This window comes from Camponotus vicinus, unplaced genomic scaffold, assembly GCF_025532165.1.
Source record: "Camponotus vicinus isolate PSW18456_S1 unplaced genomic scaffold, iyCamVici1.0 SCAF_6, whole genome shotgun sequence".
NCBI classification, from domain to species: Eukaryota; Metazoa; Arthropoda; class Insecta; order Hymenoptera; family Formicidae; genus Camponotus; species Camponotus vicinus.
Genome location: NW_028141978.1, coordinates 17,650,170 through 17,670,112, shown reverse-complemented (window position 1 = coordinate 17,670,112; position 19,943 = coordinate 17,650,170). Strand labels below are relative to the sequence as shown.

Below are 19,943 nucleotides of genomic sequence, written 5' to 3'. Positions count from 1 at the left end.
GTTGGCTCACGATCCAGAGGTCCTGAGTTCGAGTCCCACCAAGGTAAGTGTGTTTTTCAAATACGAGAAAACATTTAATCCATTATAAAAAACGCTAATTTTCAGATAGAATCATCATATAGGCTGCATCTTAAAAAACAAACTTAGTTTAAAAAAGTAATAAAATTTCGAAATAAATATACGAATATAATTTTTTTTATGTCGGGTGAATGTCGGAAATCAATGTCGGAAATCAATATATATATATATATATATATATATATATATATATATATATACACGTGATTACAAAGGATATTATACTGTATCTAGTTAAATGTAAGACAATAAAAATGTGATGTAACACTTAGTAAATAATTTGTAACAAGCACGCAACAATAAAAAACAAAAAAACCTATATTTGTTACTTTCATTATAAAAATATACCTTTATATAATAATATACAAATATATATATATTCATATTCATTTATACATAAGCATATCTGTTTTTATATGGACAAAATTGATATATAAATTTGTATAACTAGATATAATCAATTTTGTCTAATTATATATGAAAAATTTTTTACCGGGTAATTTAGACTTCTACGCTTATAGGTTAGATTATTTTAAATTACGTGAGATACTTTGATTGAAATACTAAGCCTTATGTACTAAACAAGATTTCTTTATTATTTAAAGATTGCATCATTTAATTCATTATTTATTCATTCTAGACCATGGATGAAACCGTGCTAATGTGTGTTGATGATCAAGGTCAACCTATTTTAGATGAAAACAGAAAATTAATATATTATTGTACAAAAAGTATGTAAAAATTATACTATAGTTATAATTATACTTTATTTATTTACTTTAAACATATAGTTAAGATTTTTCCCAATTAATCTAATATATATTAAAGCAGGTGCTTTAATAACTAACTTAAATGAACCATTGCATGAAGCAAATATGAATGAAAACAATGGTATGTAACGTCGTTTCTTGGAATTAAAAAATAAATATTTTGAAAAAAATATTCAAACAATACAAGTATTTAAAAGTTTTGTAAAGTTGTAGTTTTATAAATACTATTTAAATTTTCTAGATATTTTTTGAATTTTGTATTATTTAAGTATAAGCAAAAAGTTTTTATAATATTTCATTAATAAACAATATTTCATTAATATTTCATTAATAAAAAAATTATATATTATTTTACTTATTTAAATATAAGCGAAAAGCTTTTACAATAATATTTTATTAATAATCATATACATTATTTTATCATTTATTTTTTAATTTAAGAAAGAACTGCACAATAATAATATATATCATTAAAATCATATTAGAAAATACTACGCAATCCATAAATGATCCAAAAATTGAAGAAAAGATATCGGAAATCACAAGTGAAGATAGTAAGTCTATTTTTATAAAAATTATTATAATGAAATAAAGGTCCGTTAGATAAAATCAATAAAAAATTAGTTAAAAGGCTACAAGGACCAACGCAATGGTGGAAATATGCAAAAAATAAAACGGTTATTACAATAAAATAACCATATGAAAATGTTTATTTAATTTGAACATGACAAACGCCGCGTTTCAATCCAATTCGGATCCTTTTCAATGTCGACTAACAAAGTGAATAATAAACATTAAGATAAAAGCAAAATTAACAGTCATAGGAGAAATTGTAAATAAGTTTCGGAACAACGCAAAGTCAAAAAAGTCAAAAAATCGGAAGCAAATATATGTACAATAACGGAAAATTTAAACCGTCAATCACAAAAAAGGAAAGAACGCATCGCATTAACGTTTCGCCACAGAAAACCCGAAAGCAACTCGTACCGCATATCACCAGTGTACCGTTAAAAACGAGATGATCCTCTCCAAAACAAAAACCGGAAGGAAATCCCACATACAGGTCCATGACCATTTCCAAAAGAAAAAACAGTCAAAGATGCATAAATCGATGACCAGTTGGAAACTTGATGGTCCAAATATGTGCGAGTAAAAGCTTAAAAATATGACACTCTAAAAAAGAAAAACAAGACAGAGCAATAATTTAACAAACAATCCGGAAACTACTTAAGAGAATCCTTCATATAAAGCAAGAGTAAAGTTAATATAATAAAATCACATACCGGTCTCTAAATTTGAAAGTGATCTCAAATCAAAAAATCGAACACAAAGGGAGAGCAAGTTAAGCACAACTTAACGTTCCAATCAACAGAGCCGAACTGTGGCACATGGGGATCACATATAGCCAAGAACGTGAAACATCAAAAAGAGGGGGGGGGGAGAGAAGGGAAAAGGAAGGAGAGGAACAAAACGTCACAGAAGGAAAGAAGACAGAACGAAGGAAAAATTCAAATAATCAATACGAACATTTTTTTATAATGGGCAAATACAACTTATCCAAGAAATCGGTATCGCTCTGAATGTTAAGGCCATGGTTCTGACCAGAGATATGTAACATCTCAGCAATTAGTCTCTTTTTATATCTAGGTTCCTCCTCCAAAATGGAAACATTCTCCCAATCAAACTCATGACCGTTCAATCTATGAAGGGACACAACTGAGAGAGAACCAGAATTCCTTTCTGACCATCCTGATATCATTGTCACAAAAGCTGATAAGGGGAATGTAACTGTTTCTCTTGATAAGACCGAATATTTTGACAAGATGCATGACCTTCTATCAGACCGGAACACGTACATGGTAGTGAACCGCGACCCGACGAATAGAGTCATCTCCCAGTTGAGGGAGTTGTTACAGCGTTGGCGTAAAAATGATTACATCTCTAACGGTACTTATAGAGCGCTATTGAGTACAGATTGAGTACAGATGGGATCTTACCACGTGCCTACGGACTGCCAAAAATCCATAAGAAAGATTGCCCGTTACGTATCATCATCTCTTGTATTAATAGCCCTCTTTATTCACTAGCGTCTTTCCTTCACAACATGTTAGACAAAAATTTACCTAATCCGAATAGCCATATTGCGAATAGCTTTGAGTTAATTAAAAAACTTAACAATATGTTCTTAGATGATTGGTACGATTTAATCTCATTGGATGTGGAGAGTCTTTTTACTAATGTTCCATTAGATTTGGTTATTGGAGGAATTACTAAAAGATGGCATTTAATTAAAAACAACATCAACATTCCTTATAAGGAATTTTTGATTTCTTTAAATCTTATTATGGACTCCACCTACTTCCAATTTGACAATGTCATATATAAACAGATTTTTGGCACTCTCATGGGATCTCCTCTCTCCCCGATCTTAGCGAATATTATTATGTCTGATTTAGAAGACAGAGCAATTTCGTCTCTTCCTGTTTCCCTTCCCTTTTATGTTCGCTACGTTGATGATATTGTTCTTGCTGCTCCTAAACAATACTTCCAACATATTTTCCAGGTTTTTAATTCGCTTCACAATAGACTACGGTTTACCATTGAATATTCAAACAACAACAGTATAAATTTCCTGGACACAACTATCATAATCAACAATAACTATATTGAATTTAATTGGTATAGGAAACCGACCTTTTCAGGAAGATTTCTATCATTTTTCTCACACCATCCTCTGTCACATAAAAAAGGAGTTATCATTGGATTGACTGATAGAATTTTTAAACTTTCACATCCACGGTTTCATAATGAGAATTTTTCTTTTATTATTTCGACTTTATTAGGCAATGGTTATCCTATTAAATTTATTTTTCACACTATTTCTCAAAGATTAAAGTTTTTAATCTCTGACGTGAACAATAACGAAACTGCTCTCACTCAATCCTCCTCCTCTCTTATTCCTTTCTTCACCATTCCTTTTTCCTCAAGCTTTCCAAGAGGTTTTGTTTCCAACATTAAGAGTTATGCGAACAGAAGATTGGCATATACAGTCAATAACAAATTAAAATCCCTTATTAGATTGTACAAGGATCCGGTACCTAAATTCCACCACGTGAATGTCATTTATAAAATTAGTTGTTTAGACTGTGATGCTTCGTATGTGGGACAAACTAAAAGGAAGTTACTGACCAGAATTAAAGAACATCGTTCTGATATCAATAAATCTTCTGGTTCTCTCTCAGTTGTGTCCCTTCATAGATTGAACGGTCATGAGTTTGATTGGGAGAATGTTTCCATTTTGGAGGAGGAACCTAGATATAAAAAGAGACTAATTGCTGAGATGTTACATATCTCTGGTCAGAACCATGGCCTTAACATTCAGAGCGATACCGATTTCTTGGATAAGTTATATTTGCCCATTATAAAAAAATGTTCGTATTGATTATTTGAATTTTTCCTTCGTTCTGTCTTCTTTCCTTCTGTGACGTTTTGTTCCTCTCTTTCCTTTTCCCTTCTCTCCCCCCCCTCTTTTTGATGTTTCACGTTCTTGGCTATATGTGATCCCCATGTGCCTCAGTTCGGCTCTGTTGATTGGAACGTTAAGTTGTGCTTAACTTGCTCTCCCTTTGTGTTCGATTTTTTGATTTGAGATCACTTTCAAATTTAGAGACCGGTATGTGATTTTATTATATTAACTTTACTCTTGCTTTATATGAAGGATTCTCTTAAGTAGTTTCCGGATTGTTTGTTAAATTATTGCTCTGTCTTGTTTTTCTTTTTTAGAGTGTCATATTTTTAAGCTTTTACTCGCACATATTTGGACCATCAAGTTTCCAACTGGTCATCGATTTATGCATCTTTGACTGTTTTTTCTTTTGGAAATGGTCATGGACCTGTATGTGGGATTTCCTTCCGGTTTTTGTTTTGGAGAGGATCATCTCGTTTTTAACGGTACACTGGTGATATGCGGTACGAGTTGCTTTCGGGTTTTCTGTGGCGATATGTTAATGCGATGCGTTCTTTCCTTTTTTTGTGATTGACGGTTTAAATTTTCCGTTATTGTACATATATTTGCTTCCGATTTTTTGACTTTTTTTGACTTTGCGTTGTTCCGAAACTTATTTACATTTCTCCTATGACTGTTAATTTTGCTTTTATCTTAATGTTTATTATTCACTTTGTTAGTCGACATTGAAAAGGATCCGAATTGGATTGAAACGCGGCGTTTGTCATGTTCAAATTAAATAAACATTTTCATATGGTTATTTTATTGTAATAACCGTTTTATTTTTTGCATATTTCCACCATTGCGTTGGTCCTTGTAGCCTTTTAACTAATTTTTTATTGATTTTATCTATTTTTATAATATATGTATGATACAATAATATTATAATTTATTATATAACAATATTTTAATATTTACAGAATTTACTCACGAAATGACAATGAAACTATTTGAAATAGTGCAAACCAAATTTCATCTTCTTAATGACAAAATGCATTCTAAAAAAAAGATTTGGAATGATATTGCAATAGAAATGCAAAATAATGATTATTTTGCCAATTGTAAAGGAACAAAAAGTACTGATAAATGTCATCAGCGATGGCGAAATTTAGAAAAAATATATCATGGACACTGCCGTTACATGAAATCTACTGGTACTGGAAAGAAAAAGCCTTCAAAATATTTTGAAGAAATGCATGAACTTATTGGGGAGAAGCATAGCAGTCAACCAATTAATTTATTGGATTCATTAAATCAGTGCTGTCAATTATTTGCAACTTTCGACCGGATTTCTTAGTTCACGCCTACCGCTCTCCTCTCACCGCGCGCGCCTTAGCAACCACGCCGCCGAACGCTCGTAACTAAGGAGCGCGGCGGTAACCTCAGGCACGTGCGCGTTACAAATGTAATGTAGCGATCTAATAACAAAAAATTATATAAAAAATAATATATAAAAAATTATATAAATAAATTATATAAAAAATTATATAAATAAATTATATAAATAATAATATATAAAAAATTATATAAATAAATTATATAAATAATAATAATAAAATTATATAAAAAATAATATATAAAAAATTACATAAATAAATTATATAAATAATAATAATAATAAAATTACATAAAATATAATATATAAAAAATTATATAAATAATATAATAAGGAGAATAGGTTTTCATATTACCCATGAGGTACTATTGTTGATGCGTTTTTTTTTAAATGGTTTCCCCAGTAAGCCTATTCCACTAGAGTTTAATGGAGTAAAGTAAATAAATAAAGTATAATTATAACTATAGTATAATTTTTACATACTTTTTGTACAATAATATATTAATTTTCTGTTTTCATCTAAAATAAGTTGACCTTGATCATCAACACACATTAGCACGGTTTCATCCATGGTCTAGAATGAATAAATAATGAATTAAATGATGCAATCTTTAAATAATAAAGAAATCTTGTTTAGTACATAAGGCTTAGTATTTCAATCAAAGTATCTCACGTAATTTAAAATAATCTAACCTATAAGCGTAGAAGTCTAAATTACCCGGTAAAAAATTTTTCATATATAATTAGACAAAATTGATTATATCTAGTTATACAAACTTATATATCAATTTTGTCTATATAAAAACAGATATGCTTATGTATAAATGAATATGAATATATATATACTTGTATATTATTATATAAAGGTATATTTTTATAATGAAAGTAACAAATATAGGTTCTTTGTTTTTTATTGTTGCGTGCTTATTACAAATTATTTACTAAGTGTTACATCACATTTTTATTGTCTTACATTTAACTAGATAAAGTACAATATCCTTTGTAATCACGTGTATATATATATATATATATATATATATATATATTGATTTCCGACATTGATTTCCGACATTCACCCGACATAAAAAAAAATTATATTCGTGTATATTTATTTCGAAATTTTATTACTTTTTTAAACTAAGTTTGTTTTTTAAGATGCAGCCTATATGATGATTCTATCTGAAAATTAGCGTTTTTTGTAATGGATTAAATGTTTTCTCGTATTTGAAAAACACACTTACCTTGGTGGGACTCGAACTCGGGACCTCTGGATCGTGAGCCAACTGCCTTACGTGATAGACTACTTCTCCATTTAATTTAAGTGTTATATATTATCTACATATGTCAGCGTAACTAACGCAAATATATAATTTTTCATAAATTATTTTAAGAACCAAATTTATCATTAAGAAACAAATTCAGTTTTAAGAAAGTAATAAAATTTCGAAATAAATATACGAATATAATTTTTTTTAATGTCAAGTCAATGTCGGACACCAGTTGTCGCGGTATTGCCAACGTTGACCCGTGAGTCGGCATCTGGCAAGAGTCGGCTAACCTCGCTTGGGCCGATGTCGCGCCGCGATCGAATAATGACAGTCGGTTTGCCGTGATATCGCCAATGTCGGCCCGACGTTTAACGTTGGGCAAGAGTTGGCAAACTTTACCTGGGTATATATAGTAATATGGCATATTTTTTATTTTATTTATAGTTGATTGATAAACGATTGTGTAATATATTGTACGCGTGCTTATATTACAAATTATATATATATATATATTGTGACGTGACACTTGACGGTCCGTCACAAGGATCGCGGGATCTGACCGAGAATAGTCGTGGGCCCTCGTTCTCCCCGGATTTAGGGAGAGAGCGGCTATTGGAGGCGAGATTAAACTCGCCTCCCTTGCGTAAAAATTTATGTATTAGCGTGATAAGATTAGGTTTAAGCGCGGACGTGATGGGAAACGCTGGCGGGATCTCATCCGGTGGCTCAACTTAAGGAAGAAGTCCAGGATACAAGGAGACGGGCGAGCGGAGGCGCCGACTAAAAGGAACACGCCAAGCTAAGTATTATTATTTAATTTCGTCAATAATAAAGTCCACTTAAGACTACCGCTGCCACCCCTGTAAACATTCACATGCCCAGCAGGTACGGGGAACAATTGCGGGGAAGGCCAACCAGCGGATAAAAACTAACACTGAGACCCCGAGTCGGAGTCATCTCGGCCGGAACAGCGCTAAAGAAGAACATTATACATAACGGCGAGTGGCTGCCGAAAATATCCCTCCTGACGAGCCTCGACGAGAGGAATTATGGAAAATAAAAGAGAAAACGGGGTGCGACAGGCACATGTACAGCCCTGAAGGCCGCAGGATTAAATGGGCCACACGACGATCCTGAGGGTTGCGGAAGCGCCACAGGTGACCTAGTTACGCATTAATTTGCTGGCGTGATTCCGACGGGCCTTCCGCTCGCCACTCCAGAGAAAGATAGGGATGTATGTGGGAGGAGGTCGGACGTGTCTTTACGCCCATTTGATCAACGAGCGACAGAATCCATCCGTGGCAACGGCATTGACGCATATCCTGTGGAGAGAGCATTCACATATTTTTCAGCCTAACGAATAATTGCTAGAAAACAATATTCGCAGACTAGAAAAATATGTGAGGCGCAAGTGGCTGGATCGGGAATCGAACCCGAGTCTTTCGCTTTCCGGGCAGTTGCCCTGCTCTAGACCACTGAGCTATCCAGACCTCACACCTAATGCTGCTTTTTAACACAGTGATATGCGACTCCAGAGCGATGTTGGTATCTTGCTCGATGGATGCAATGCCGATTGCCATGGAGGATCCTTGAAAAGGTCGCTCGCTGACCAAATAAGTGCCGGTGGAGGTATTCGCGTACATGCTGGCTTCCGACTGGCCTTCCGTATAAAACGGCACCGACGAGCACAACGCCGTAGAGTGACCACATCCCCCAAGATCCCTCTAGTATATATTAAAATCCCCACTGTACCAAATAGCAGTGGCGGATGGACCCTAAGATAGGGCCGGGGCAGGCCTCCAGAGAAAGATTCGGCGGACCGGCGAAGGGAACGACGGCCCAAAAGTATCGATCCGACAAGTGGATGCCAAGAGCACGGAGAACCGCAAGGAGTCACCGGTGAGACAAGCGTCGACCCCATCTGGCCGTTTTTGTTAAATAATTCAGGTAGAATTAGCTCGAACAATGTCTGTGCCGTATAGCTGCCGTCATTAACTTCATTGTGAGGTTCTTTTTCTTGCGCCCTCGATATTTGCGTCTTAAAGTACGATGGCCGGCCGAAAGACTTTGTTCGAGCTTTCGTAAAATTAAGTGCCCTCTCTCCCAATTGCGCGCCGACAGTCACTTTAAGTGTTTGTTTGTACAATTATTACGGCTGGCTGTAAATGTTGTCCGTTAAAAGTATTGTAACCGAGCTCATACACACAAGGCGATCTCGATATTCGATAGCGGGCAATTGCGTTGTGGCGTCGATTCGTATACGTCCGAGTCTCGCATTCCGTGTATTATATTATAGTGAGTACTTGTTCGCGGTTGATTTAGTGTGTCTTTTATTAATTAATCAAGTCGTATCTAAATTCTTTTCGTTAACGTGGAACATACTGGTAATTGGTAATCGAAAATCAATGTGTAAAGAATTCATTCATTCCGCGTCCGACTATTTATTCAAATCTTATAATTCGCTCTCTCCTTTCACGCAGGGTAAATAAAATTAACAGGGCGAGTAGCGCGGTAATCATTATTAAAAATTTGTTTAAATTCCTAGCTGTCGAGACTCCGACAAGCCTCGCATAGCGCGGAATTCCAAAAACTCCCTCAACGCTTTTTGTCAACGCTTGGCGCGCGATACCGCGATGCTCGTGCCCGCACACCGGCCCGTTGCTGCCGGTGATAAAATAAAACCAATTGTATAATTTCTCTTCTTCGACCGCCCGCGCCGGTCTGTCTATCAAACATTAATGTTCTTGATTATCCATGTCAAATATACTTCTGCTTTTGTCATTTTAATAATTTGTATTATTTTCAGCGACCTTGCATTCTCGATCCTCCCTAATTAATTAAGAATTAAACGGACCGTCCCTCTACCAATTTTGATACGGGGCTGTCCGTCGCGATAACTTTGAGATTCTTTCGCTTTCTTTTAAGTGTCGTATATCGTCAAAAGACTTTATCAGAGCGGTGCGTATTCCCGCACCTGGCGCCCATGCAAATTTAGAGTTGAAGTTTTAAAGAGAAATCGTGCCGAAGGTGTGCCGTGGGCCAAAATCACCGGCCACAATTATCAGCCGATTATAAACAAAAGAAAAAAAATAAACGGTTACAATATATATATATATATATAATTTGTAATATAAGCACGCGTACAATATATTACACAATCGTTTATCAATCAACTATAAATAAAGTAAAAAATATGCTTTATTACTATATGCCATATAGTTCATGTCTAGAAAATAATCTAATGCATAATTATAATATATCCATAAGTATAATTATAATATATAACGGTAACGCTCTCTCCAAAATGTATTCATATCTCACATTATATATGAATATATATTTCTTTAAGAATAAACAAACACTTTCTTATTAATGTGAAAATGGTGCTTTCTTGACCTTATTTTATTTTATTTATATATACCTCTTTTATATATATATATATATATATATATATATATATATATACCTGAAAGCAACAGCGAAACGGTTGTAGAAAGAATAATATTAGAAGAAAATTTATTTTACATTTATTTATATCAACAGTGAGAAAATTTTATGATTATTTATTTATTGACATTGTATCTAGATCTTTTGCAATGTGTATACATATAAGTATATCCCAATCACAGTTATTAAGCACAAAACAAAATGTTTCACCTATCCGTTGTTCATGAGTGCATTGAGGAAAAGATACATATACATTTCGATCAAAATTTCTCGTTTATATAGAATCGTATACAATTATGCATGATTGTATCTGAACTATATTTGTTACTTATATATATTTATATATGACGCAAGACTTATATATAATTATATATTAAACTAACAGAAATCCATATATAATTATACATAAAACATTGTGAACATTATATATAAGTATGCAAAATGCGCACTTATATATAATTATATGTAACAGTTATTGCACTTATATATAAATATATATAATGTCCTGTACTCTATCATTTATAATTATACATATTTTTGCACAATTATATATAGTTTTGTACAATTATATTCAATTCTGCATGAATATACATGAAAAATTTTTTACCGGGTAGTGATTTTATTAATATACATATTTGATGTAAATTGATCTTACTGAACTTTATTCTTGGTAAATAATTGTAAATTGTGATCAATTATCATAAAGATTATTCTACTGTAAATGTAAAAAATATATATAAATTCTGTTATATAGATGTATTTCCCAGGTAGCAAGCACACGTCACACAGTGGGCGGAAATCCCGAGAACGTGGCCAAAAGTCGAAAAAGTTTTCCGATTTGCATAGAAATTGGTACAAAAGGATTTTCGGGATCGCTGATTACGAATCTGGGATCAAAATCACGAAAAACGAAATGGCGGATCCAATATGGCCGACTTATATTTAACAAAATTTTACAAAATTTTACAAAATTTCAGATATAGATTCGTCTTCGGAATCACCTTCCGAATCGCGGAATAACTCCGTGTGACATTTGGAGAGACGATCGGAGCCACTAATAGTTGCACAGCCTCTGGCAAAAAAGAATTTAATTTTTTGGACGGCAACTTCCTTAAACTCGAAATATAAGGATCTGAAGATACTGTTAACCAATTGAAAACATCTTGCATAGTCTTCCTCCTGCAACATTTTCTCAAAAAGCTTTCGCGATATTTTTTTATGTCTTTATTACGGGCTTCTTGCGCATCTTTAGTTGTCCGATTGGTAATATGTCCTTATCTTATTGGAAATATGTTCTTATAAGTATATATGAAGTGATCGTTATCCGATCGCGATCCTGTAATATAAGTATAACTCTTAACCTAACCTAATCTAATCGGCGCGCGGCGTGGCAGCAAAAATGACCATACAACGCGTACCGCAGGTTGCTGCAGCTAATTTTGCGAAATTTCGTCGCGCAACACTTTAAACTAAAGATTGGTACTTGAAACAACACGGGATATTATGGGATCTTTATCTTTTGCCACCGTTGAATATAGATCTAATTGGAAATTCACAATTTATGGACACCAATTGTTTATCTTTAAATTCAATACATGCTAAGCTTAGAATGAATAAAAAATTAAAACAGAAATATTCTATATACCTCCAGGAACACCCTCCATTCCGCAGAATTGCGATCTAACACTCCTGTCGAAAGTTATACTCGTCCAAAGTCGACCGAAAATCGCTTGTATTTATACGCAGCGCGTGCTACTCTCTCGAAGGGCAATTACACACTGAGTTAGAAAGTCAGGTATGGAAGATAGCCTTCTCTTCTTTTGTCATTATATGCACGGGGAGGTCCCCCATAAGGTCCTATGGTTCTAAACCCAAAATAATAAATTTAATTTTTCGACTTTTGGCCACGTTTTCGGGATTTCCGCCCACTGTGCGTCATTTTGACGTTCCAAACTGGTCATTTTTGGTCATATGTCGTCAAAATGACTGATTTGTTACATGACTTTATATTGACGTCTTGATATAACATTATTTTGACGTCATTTTTCAGTCATGAAGTGACGATTATTTTATTATTAATGTCATTAGTTAGTACATCGATCCCATAAAAAAACCTTTTAAAATTTCTTATATAACATGATTTTCGCGATCAGACTTTAACAATTGTTAAAGTAAAATTCACTGTAAAACCAGTAAATTTCACTGTAAAACCAGTAATCGCTAGTTCGTTCGTTTACCGCTATGATCGCTATCTCTCTCGTATTTAGTTTTAGTCATAAGAATTATATAAAGTTTGCAAAGAGTGACAGATAAAATTAGAAATATTACTTCGATTTAATTTCTGATAATCTCAATAGAGAGGCTTCAGATATTAAATCGATCTTATAAGTCGGACAAATAAATGTCTGGCTACTTAATGAAAATTATTCGTTCGTTATCTATTTAAAATAACAAGTTCAATATACATATAATATAAATAAAATAAAATTTTTAATATAATAAATATTTAGTAAATATAAATAAAATCTTTAATTTTATATATATTTATTTATATATATATATATTTATTTATTTTTATATTTATTATATTTATATTATATTTATGAAATAGATAGAGAGATGAATTGTAGTTTAATATTACTGGCAATAACGAAAGAAATATTACTGATATTCAGAAATATTACTGAGATATTACTGATTGAAATAGTCAAAATTATTAACTGATTCTTTCAAATAAAATATCACTGATTTACAGTGCTGTACTTATAACTACTGTAATCAGTGACTATTTACTGTTTTTCAGTGATAATATACTAATTCACTGTTAGAGAGTACTTTATTCGACAACACTATTAAATATATTATTATGCTAAGAAAAAGACGTCAAAATATGGTACATTTTATGACGTCAAAATGCGGTACATGTTATGACGTCAAGAATCTGTGACATTAGACCGTCATTTTTACGTCATAAAAACGTCAATTCGTAACGTCAAGAATAGACAGTGAATGACCAATTTGAAACGTTAAAATGACGTGTGGTTGCTACCTGGGTTATTATAACAAAACAGAGAGAAAGAGAGACAAATACACTGAGCAACAAAATTAGCGCAACAAAAATTTTTATCAAAATTTCACTCAATTTTAAATAATCATAACTCCGCGAAAAATGGTCGTATCAGAAAAATTTTTATTTTATTTTAAAGTTTGAAGTCTCTACTTTAAAGAGAATTTGTCATATTTTGACTTCCTCCTTTCCTCCCTCCCGCCATCTCCTTAAAAGTGAGGTCATGTTTTATTTTAAAAAGTTTGCATATTTTGACGCGCTCCACGGGGTGCAATGAATTTTTCTCGCAAACGTTATACAAATTACCGTAGAATATAAACTTTTCCGCACAAATTAAAAAAAAGTTGAAGTCTGTACGATTTTTTTTGGCAGAGTTATGAATGTTGACATGTCAAAGTTACCCATGCATTTTAGTCTGTTTATGCCTGTTACCGCCAGCATTAGCGTTACCCGATGCACCACGAGGAGGTTGCTGGTCGGATTTTGTGCATCGTGTGTGTGTGTGTGTGTGTGTGTGTATGTTGGACGGAAGAAATGAGACATATTGCACGGAAGAAATGTGTATGTTATTGCATTTAATAATGTGTATTCCCGCCTCGTCTTTGAATAACTTCCTGAAGACGTTCGTGTATATTGATGCAGGATCTTATTGCATCTTGAGGAATTTCGTGCCATATGCATTGTAGTGTTAACTCCAGTTGTTGAAGAGTAGTTGGCGGTCTCTCGAAATTTTGCAGCCTTCTTCCCATCATATCCCACACATGTTCGATGGGACTTAAATCCGGGCTCATTGCTGAATGCGATAACACCTCAATGTTATTTTCCTCGAGAAAGTCGCGGACACGTCCGGCAGTATGTGGGCGAGCATTATCATGCATTAAGATGAAATTGCGCCCCATTTCACGACGCATTGGAATGACGTGAGGACGTAAAATTTCCTCCACATAGCGTTCCGCTGTCATTCCAGGAGGTGGTAAGGTGACAAGATTCGTGCGTCCATGCGTCGATATTCCACCCTATACCATGATGGAACCACCACCAAATGCTCGAACAGGTTCAATGCAATTCTGTTCAAAACGATGTCCATTACGGCGCCAAACACGAATTCTTCTATCGGAATTGAATAAGCAAAACCGTGATTCATCAGTGAATAACACGTTATTCCACTGTCTCGCAGTTCAGCTCAAATGACTGCGTGCGTATTGTAAACGAGCACGTATATGAACCATAGATAGCATTGGCACTTGAGCACGAGCACGCGATCTTAAGTTTGCTTCGTGCAAACGTCTCCTGATTGTTTGCGCACTGATGCGTCTGTGCGGGAGAGCTTCAGTTGCAATTTGTCGTGCAGATCTTGATGGATTTCGCGTTACTTCGTTGACGATGAGACGATCTTCTCTAGCTGATGTTACTCGTCTTCGACCTTGTCCTCTTCTTCGAAAATTGCCAGTCTCTTGGTAACGAGCCCAAATTCGAGAAATGGAGGACCGATGAACACCCATTCTTCTTGCAACATGACTTTGGCTCAAATCTTCTTCCAAAAGAGCAATAATTTGTGCAACTTTAATTTCATTGTTACGACTTTATCGTAGTGCTTTCCAAATGAAACTGGAGTAAGTGTACACAGATTTGTAGTGCTTTTTAACCTTGACCTTGAGTTTTTCTAGATCATAACAACGCGAAACGATACATTTCTTTGAGTAAAATGTAAACACTGCAACACTGCGTACACTTAAAAATGTAAACAAATCCGTGCGCATTTACTCCATGTGTGGGATATGATGGGAAGAAGGCTGCAAAATTTCGAGAGACCGTCAACTACTCTTCAACAACTGGAGTTAACACTACAATGCATATGGCACGAAATTCCTCAAGATGCAATAAGATCCTGCATCAATATGCACGAACGTCTTCAGGAAGTTATTCAAAGACGAGGCGGGAATACATATTATTAAATGCAATATGTCTCATTTCTTCCGTCCAACACACACACACATACACACACACGATGCACAAAATCCGACCAGCAACCTCCTCGTGGTGTGCATCGGGTAACGCTAATGCTGGCGGTAACAGGCATAAACAGACTAAAATGCATGGGTAACTTTGACATGTCAACATTCATAACTCTGCCAAAAAAAATCGTACAGACTTCAACTTTTTTTTAATTTGTGCGGAAAAGTTTATATTCTACGGTAATTTGTATAACGTTTACGAGAAAAATTCATTGCACCCCGTGGAGCGCGTCAAAATATGCAAACTTTTTAAAATAAAACATGACCTCACTTTTAAGGAGATGGCGGGAGGGAGGAAAGGAGGAAGTCAAAATATGACAAATTCTCTTTAAAGTAGAGACTTCAAACTTTAAAATAAAATAAAAATTTTTCTGATACGACCATTTTTCGCGGAGTTATGATTATTTAAAATTGAGTGAAATTTTGATAAAAATTTTTGTTGCGCTAATTTTGTTGCTCAGTGTATTTTATATTTATTATAGAATAAAAATGCATACATATAAAAAACTATTTTCATATAGAGAAACAAGAATCAAAAAAGTAAAAGTGACATGAGCGAATGAAAGAATATCATACCGAGCAAATAAACAGAGACAAAGAGAATGAGTGAGTGAGAGAGAGAGAGAGAGAGAGAGAGAGAGAAACGCAACATGTGTAACCGTGTATGTGAAGCTAGGCGATATGTAATGAGCGAGAAATTAGAAAGAGACAGAATGAGCATATGATTGAGAAAACGAAAGAAAAAATATGAGAGGGAACACAATAATAATAATGCGTATATATAAATTATTGTCACACGCATGCAAGAGGGAAAGAAACAATATGATTTTACGAAATCTCTAACAGTTGTTATAGATAAGGAAAGGTCTCCGATTCGAAACGAGAGCGAGAAGGAGTAAGGAACAAGCGAGATGAGTCATGAAAGAGTTCCGAAGTCTCGCTCGCCAGGCCCGCTTTTTCTTATCTTCATATGTATACATGTCAACTTATTGTGAAAAATAAAATTTTTTTATTTCGAATTTTTTCGATTTGAAAATAATTGCAATGGATTAATGAGATTTTTGCGATTAAAATGACACCAAACATGACATAAATCGGATCATTTTTAATTAAATATATAATTAAAATTAAATAATTAATTTGATTAAAAAAAGTATAAGATAAAAAAAAACAAAAACAAAAAAGTAAATAATAAAAAACAAGAATTTAACAAATATTTAATAATAAAAAATGTAAGATTAAAAAAGTTTGAAATAACATTTATATCTATTTGTAAGTACTAATAATTAATAATTAACTTCAAATTAATATTAAATATTACATTTAAAAAATTATACATGAGGAAAGTAATAATTATTATTATTTCAATTTATTCATATTTGAATTTACTCTTTCCACATATAATTTATTATTATTAATTCCACATTTTACAAGAGCAGTCGGGAGACGCCGCGCTAGATTTAAAACATACGCACATACATGCATATACTCATGTACACATACGGAACACACTTACAAGAGGAGTATCAGGTAGTGCGATCACCAATTTTGACAAACTTTAAATATGTTTTAGAGCTTTAACGCGGCGTCTCCCGACTGCTCTTGTAAAATGTGGAATTAATAATAATAAATTATATGTGGAAAGAGTAAATTCAAATATGAATAAATTGAAATAATAATAATTATTACTTTCCTCATATATAATTTTTTAAATGTAATATTTAATATTAATTTGAAGTTAATTATTAATTATTAGTACTTACAAATAGATATAAATGTTATTTCAAACTTTTTTAATCTTACATTTTTTATTATTAAATATTTGTTAAATTCTTGTTTTTTATTATTTACTTTTTTGTTTTTTTTATCTTATACTTTTTGTTGGCAGCAGTCGGGAGTACTTTTTTTTCTAAAAAACTTTTTTTATTTCATTCTTTTAAAAGCTGTAGTTTATTTACTTCTTTACTTGTTTTTATTTTATTTTTTTAATTAATTTTTTTTATTATTTTAAATTTATATTATTTGTTTTTTATTTTATACTTTTTTTTTATTTATCATTATTATTATTTTTGTTTTTTCTATTTTATACTTTTTTTATTTATTATTTATATATATTATTATTACTTTTTTATTATTTCACAATTATATTTTTTACATTTTGTTTTTGTTATTAAATAATATGCATGTAATAATTTGTATCTAATAATGTAACATAATGCGAGACAGAATCTTCTACATAGTCACATAATTATGATTATATAGTATTTCTACAATCATAGAAGTTTATATATTTGTTGCATAGCCAAGAATGATTGTAGAAATATCATACCATCATAATCATATCATCATTTATGGCTTCACAAAAGATTTCTCTCACATTATGTTATATTTTATTGTTATATTATTTATTAATAATAATTATTTTATTTGCAGCATAGTCATAATAATAATTATTTTATTTTCAGCATAGTCATAATAATAAATAATATAATATAACATAATGAGAGAAAATAATCTTCTGCGTAGCCATATAATTATGATTATATGATATTTCTACAATCATTCTTGGCTACGCAGCAAATATATAAACTTCTATGATTGCAGAAATACTATATAATTATAATTATGTGGCTACGCAAAAGATTCTCTCTCACATTATGTTATATTATTGTTGTATTATTTATTATTATGACTATGCTACAAATATATAAACTTTTACATAAATAATATAACATAATGCAAGAGTAAATAATCTTCTGCGTAGCCATATAATTATGATTATATAATATTTTTACAATCATTCTTGGCTATGCAAGAAATATATAAACTTCTATGATTGCAGAAATACTATATAATCATAATTATGTGGCTATGCAGATTTTTTCTCACATTATGTTATATTATTGTTGTATTATTTATTAATAATAATTATGTTTATTTGCAGCATAGTTATAATAATAAATAATACAATAATAACATAACATGAGAAAGAATCTTTTGCATCATAGAAGTTTATATATTTGTTGTGTAGCCAAGAATCATTGTAGAAATATATAATCGTAATTATATGCCTACGCAGAAGATTATTTACTCTTGCATTGTTATGTTATTTATGTAAAAGTTTATATATTTGTAGCGTAGTCATAATAATAAATAATACAACAATAATATAACATAATGTGAGAGAGAATCTTCTGCGTAGCCACATAATTATGATTATAATTATATAGTATTTCTGCAATCATAGAAGTTTATATATTTGCTGCATAGCCAAGAATGATTGTAGAAATATCATATAATCATAATTATATGGCTATGCAGAAGATTATTTTCTCTGATTATGTTATATTATATTATTATTATGACTTTGTGTTATATTATATTATTATTATGATTTTGCTGTAAATATAATTATTATTAATAATAGAAAGAGAGAAAAGCTTACCTGTTTAGGAACACTTGCTTCAGATATATCCATGCTGATTTTTTAATAACTTTACAATTTTTCACAATTTATTATCATTAATCAACAATAATAATTTGACATGTAGGGTTATGTCAATTATTATTGCCGCCACTACTTCGAGATGTCTCCAACTATATTTTTCCCTATACGGATGCTTAGAACGAATCTTATTGGTGAATCATTTTTTTGCTTCTTAGTTTCGCTCGCAGCCAATGAGAGAACGTATCGGCGAAATAATATTGTTTTTCCGCTTTTTATTAATAGAATAAAGAATAATAATTATATGTTTTAAACCATCCTTGGTTAATAAAAAACTGATGTGCAACAGATGGCACCGAACTATGTTATTGTTATCGAGAAAAGTTGTGAGTACCGATCCGAGCTCGGTGAAACGCATACTCCCTCCGTCTTTTGCCAACCGTAGGTTGGCAGCAGTCGGGAGTAAAAAATGAATAAATTCATTATTCTATTCATATTCGCGATGAGATAAATATATAATGTAATGTAAATGTTTGTAAATTGATATTACAAGTATATAAACATTTACATATACAACAATTATATATACAGAGTGTCCCTGAATGGTCTGTACAAACTTTGTGAATAAGTTCCAGGGACCTAAACAAGCAGAAAATGTCCCTTAAACATGGGGTCGGAAATGCTTGCTTCTGGAGTTACGACGGTTCGAAGTTTTCCTGCAATAGCTGGAGAAATTATCACGTCAAATTGCATAGGTGTTACAAAACTGTGTTTAAAAACATGAATGAATCAAATTATTCATTTGATGAACTGGCGGATATCCATCTGGTGTATGGCCGTGCCGGTGGAAATGGACGGTTCGCCAGACAATGCGGCGACGTGCGCAGGCTTCCTTGGAATCTAACGGAGGCCATTTCGAGCATTTGCTATAGCAAGTGTACTGTCCTGTTATGTCCGTGGCAAAACCGAGGAAATAAATAAACATTACATGATTTATGCTGGTCGTAAAGGC

General features: G+C 32.5%; 1 protein-coding gene and 1 pseudogene across 2 annotated transcripts in view; both read right to left on the bottom strand.

Moving 5' to 3' along the window:
- The window catches only part of LOC145972934 (uncharacterized), a 65,034-nt pseudogene extending 46,046 nt beyond the window's left edge, over positions 1 to 18,988 (bottom strand). Inside the window, exon 1 of the transcript XR_014439319.1 lies at positions 18,932 to 18,988. The product of XR_014439319.1 is annotated as an uncharacterized LOC145972934 (transcript). The remainder of the gene's footprint in view (positions 1 to 18,931) is intronic.
- Positions 18,989 to 19,578: 590 nt separating this feature from the next.
- The window catches only part of LOC145973524 (structural maintenance of chromosomes protein 3-like), a 3,466-nt gene continuing 3,101 nt past the window's right edge, over positions 19,579 to 19,943 (bottom strand). The window contains exon 5 of the mRNA XM_083102989.1: positions 19,579 to 19,876. The gene's annotated coding sequence lies outside the window, so the exon portion shown is untranslated. The remainder of the gene's footprint in view (positions 19,877 to 19,943) is intronic.